This window comes from Oratosquilla oratoria, chromosome 2 (genome assembly GCF_046742065.1).
Source record: "Oratosquilla oratoria isolate Oo_2021 chromosome 2, ASM4674206v1, whole genome shotgun sequence".
NCBI lineage: Eukaryota > Metazoa > Arthropoda > Malacostraca > Stomatopoda > Squillidae > Oratosquilla > Oratosquilla oratoria.
Genome location: NC_134778.1, coordinates 75,550,622 through 75,555,621, shown reverse-complemented (window position 1 = coordinate 75,555,621; position 5,000 = coordinate 75,550,622). Strand labels below are relative to the sequence as shown.

General features: G+C 38.0%; 1 protein-coding gene across 1 annotated transcript in view; it reads left to right on the top strand.

The window, feature by feature from the left end:
• The first annotated feature begins 2,583 nt into the window (after positions 1–2,583).
• The window catches only part of LOC143040279 (uncharacterized), an 18,001-nt gene continuing 15,584 nt past the window's right edge, over positions 2,584–5,000 (top strand). The window contains exon 1 of the mRNA XM_076211110.1: positions 2,584–2,683. The gene's annotated coding sequence lies outside the window, so the exon portion shown is untranslated. The remainder of the gene's footprint in view (positions 2,684–5,000) is intronic.

Genomic DNA, 5,000 nt, shown 5'->3' with positions numbered 1-5,000 from the left:
ATAATATGTTCCCCATCTTGAAACCAAGCGCCAGTTTCAAGCGTCAACAAAATTGTCTCTTTCCTCTGTGCCATATCAAAAGTATTGGAAAAGGCGACCCAAGAAAGAATCGTGCAGTCATTCCTCTACTTACGACTTTTCGAAAGTTACGATGGGTTTTGAGCTGGAAAAAACAAAATCTAGCCGGAAAAAGAGAGATTTTGATTATCCAGGGGTGGTGCACATAGGTATATATAAATATATTCCCATGTTAATTATCTTGCTTGATATGTAAGCTTAAGGAATATTAGCCTCATTTAGGATGATTCCTGTATTGCGTGTTGTTATATTTGCGGCGCGGTCGCCAGCCATTGCGGAACCGAACCCTTTCGTAAGTCGAAAAGTATTTCTACGATCTTCATCAAACCAATATGGCTAAAAAAAAAAAAAAAAAAAAAAAAAAACATCATGTTTTATCCAACATTACCCAACACTCATTACATTCAGACACATTGAAGCCTGTTCTGTGAGTGACCTATGCAGCACGGTGGCCGCTGCCAAATCCCTCGAATGTCACGAGTCTTCTGAAAGAGAGAACTGAGTTGATCGTGTTTATTGGCATCCTCGCTAATATAATTTACCAAAAAGCTCAGTACGTGTAGCTGCAAGACCAGTTCCCAAACACTGCTGCAGTTCATTGTAAGACCATATCTTCTACGAATGGTGTATCGATAAAGGGTCAAGTGAAAAAAATATGAATACTTTAACACAGATGACTGAGTTCAACGATCTTCATAAATTGTGCTGCAGAACGCAACGCGCATAAGACCTCATAACCAATCAATGTAGTTGGAATTACCAATTAAGGCATTTTTTGTACTGTGGTCTTAGTCTCCAATTTTATTTCCTATAATATCTTCCTTGAGTTTTAAATTTATTTGAATCACCCTGCTCCTCTCCACAAGTGACATTTATTTGAACGTGTGTTATTTTATGTATGTTGATGATCTATGCCATGCAATGAGTTTCCATCTAAAATGTTCACAAATTTTAAAAATGGGCGATGGAATCTCGGCGCTCAAGCCGTCCTTGACACCTTGCAATTGTATGCAGGAGTGTTGTCGAGTTAGCAGAAACTCCGCTAAATCTAGTTTATTTCCATACCCTAACCGTAGATTTCTTATTCTTCCTGCATAAGAATAATTTCATGGCGGATTTCCACTAAACTTAGCAAAAAATCTAGTTTGTATTCCCAAACATCAGTTCTAGAGGACAAAGATTTATCAGGGTAAAATACAATACGAGATTTGTAATTTTTAGGCAGTTGTCCCGACGCCTCACCACATCACCACGACCCCGTCGTTTGGCGCTCCGATTCCCGTGGGCCTGGGAACGCACCTTCATCTTGGCCCCCAACCGTTTGGTGCCCTGATCATGAACACCCGTCCGCGTAGGGTCCGACAAAGCGATTTCCTGAGGTCCGACCCGTCGCCTCAGGTCGGACATACCGAGTGTACTGAGAACGCACGTGAATCAACTCGCGAGCAAGACGTGTATATATTTTTTCGACTCTACCACGCCAGTAAAACATTGCTTTTTTATTAGCAGTATTTTGAAATGTAAAAAGTGAAGCTGTGGATGTAGTCGTGCATGGTAGGTACTCTATCAATCAATCAATCAAATAAGCCATCCTGAGTCCACTGCTGAACAAAGGCCTCCTTCATAGCATTCCATGATTCACGCGACCGTGCCAACCTCTGCCACGTCACTCCTGCAAACTTCTTAATCTCATCTCTCTACCCTCTGTCTGGTCTCCCTCTTCCACGCTTCCCATCTCACGGCGTCCATACAGTAACGCTTGCTCCATCACTCATCAGTCATTCGCATCAACTTACCTGCCCAATTCCACTTCCTCTCTTTCACCACCTCCACAATATCTTTCACTCTAGTCTGCTCTCTCACCCAACTTGCTCTCTTTCGGTCTCTCAGTGTTATTCCCATCATTGATATCTCCATTCTCCTCTGTGCAGTCCTTAGCTTTGTTTCCATCGCCTTCGTTAGTTTCAAAGTCTCACACCCGTAGATAATTGCTAGCAGAATGCATTGATTGTAAACTTTACGTTTCAAACATAAGGGTAGAGAGTCTCAGGATTTTATTATATTTACCAAACACTTTCCAACCAATTGTTATAAACATCTATTTGAAACTCGACTAGTCATCATATAAAAAGATGAGAATGATATAAAACGATTTCGTAAATAAAACACGAATTGGTAATGTGACTGCACTCTTATTCAAGTGGCAAAGATGTGTATCACTAGTGTTGCAGATCAGTTGGTCTGTAATTCTCTTTGTGTATGTGTGAGTTAAGAGCTTCATCATCTAACATACTCATCATGTTTATGTTTATATTTTGCCATAATTGTTAACCTGTCGGTTAATATTTTATTTCTAATAATCCCCCGACGTGTTAAGATAAGGAGACAAGTGTATTAGTGTGAGGCGACTTTTGGCATCTTTAACAGCGAACGTGACCAAGCCGTGTTTAAGAATACCAGATTTTGTTTTAGTGTAGCGGGAAACTGCAACCCTACTAACTCAAGGAGAAGGAGGTGGTGGTAGTCTGTGGAGTCGGATTTAGTTGTTTCTGGTGTGAGTGCGTGCTTTGGATAAGTCAATCCTTACTCTTCACAAAAGGAAAGGGTACTATCGCCTGAACTTCTGTCACAGCAGAGTTGCTTAGCCAGAAAAGCTGGACCAAACGAAGTAGTTCCCTAAACGAGGTAATTGACGCCCGAGGTGTTTGGACTCGTTGTTGAAGCCATTTATTTGTGATGCAGAATTACAATACAACTTGCTCAATGTGTGAAGATTCATATCAAGTATTAGCTCTACAATTACTATAACGTAAAATTAAACTGTGTTATTACATGTATAATACATTAAATGCATCCGATTGAATTGTTCACCGTACTCAAAATAAAGATTGGTGTATAAATGAACTAACCGGTGAAATAAATACAAATCTTTTATTAGAATGTGATGTTCAGTAAATTCATCTTAGCATAGAATAAAAAATATTATTTTTGCATCTTCGACGTTTTTGTCACAAAAACCACGGTTACGAAAACTAAACATTGTATAATATCTACACTCACAGAACTAAATGTATTATAGTTGATGCAGATAACTAATACTTAGATAACTTTTGAGGAATTTTAATTTATTAATTTTAACGTTTGGTAGCTCGTTTGGCGCTCGTTGCAACGATAATTTTAGATGTCCACACACAAAGATAATAAATGAGAAAGTGGAAGATAAGGAGAAGAAAGATAATTACAATGATTGAGAGACAGCGGTATAGCTTGGAAGATAGGCGGGTGGGAAAGAAAAGAATGGCAGAAGAGTGTGTGAGAGAAAATGAGAGAAAGAGATAGTGGGTGGATGGAAGAGAGAGAGGAAGATGGATAGAGAGAAATGTGGCGGGGGGAGGAAGAGAGAGAGATGGCGGGGTGGAGAGAGAGAGAGAGAGAGAGAGTAGGGAGAGAGAAAGAGACGGGCTGGGGTAGGAATAGAGATATAGAGAGACATACAACAGGGGAGAGAGGAAGGAGGTGTTAGAGAACGATAGAAATATGGCGGGGGTGAGGGACAGAAAGACAGAGAGAGGGGGGGAGGGATAAAGAAAGAGAAATATGGCGAGGGTGAGGGATATGAAGACAAAGAGGGAATAAGGGAGGTGGGAGATATGGTGGGAGTAAGGAGAGAGATATGGCGGGTGGTTAGAGGGAGAGAAAGAAGGCAGAGAGAGAGAGAGAGAGGTGCCGCTGGGAAAGGAGAGATGGCGAGCGGTAACGGATAGAGAGGTATATGGCGGAGGAAGCGAAAGATAGAGATATGGAGGGTGAGAGGAAGAAAATTATGACAGGAGTGAGAGATATATGGCAGGGGGAAAAGAGAGATGGTGGGGGGGAATGATAGAGCCATATAGTGGGAATGACAGGGACATATATGATAGAGAAATATAGTGGGTGGGGGAATGATAAAGACATAATCTCATAGATTACAACAGTGGAAAACTACACCACAACATACATACAAACATATATACACACACACCACCAACCTCTTCCTTCACGTGACCAAACCGTGAAATACCCTTGATTCCTAAGAACACCTTTTACCCATACACAATATATTATGTAATCTAGATCAATAACCATAATATATATATAAATATAAGCAGAAATAACTATACATCCTAATTATTGTAAAATAAAATAGTATCCAAAACTTGTATCACCAAAATAAAAAGGAAAACTAATTATAACCTGTAAACTGTTTAATATGCTGATGTAAGCTTTTTCAGAGTCATTCCACCAACAGAGAGAGGAGCTATTAGTCTTTAGGTGGAAAGCAGACCGGAAAGGTCTGCTGGTGTAATCTTTGAAGCTATTAGACTTTTTTAAGAAGTCTTGTGGTCTTTGATTTATCCACCAAGGGCAAGAACATTACATGTATATACATATATATGTGTATATATATATATATATATAAATATATATATATATATATATATGTATATATATATATATGTGTGTATATATATATGTGTGTGTGTGTGTGTGTGTGTGTGTGTGTGTGTGGGTGTGTGTGTGTATACAGATATATATATATATATATATATACATATATATTTATATATATAAATATATAATAAATGTGTATATATATAATATGTAATATATATATTTATATATATCATATGTATATACATATATATATGTATACACCCACACCCACACCCACACACACACACATATATATATATATATATATATATATATATATATGTATAATATATATGTGTATATATATATGTATATATATATATGTGTGTGTGTGTGTGTGGTGTGTGTGTGTATGTGTGTGTAAATATATATATATATATATATATATATATATATATTGATAAGTATTTTAGACAAATTATTTGGATGATGGAGAACATAAACACAGG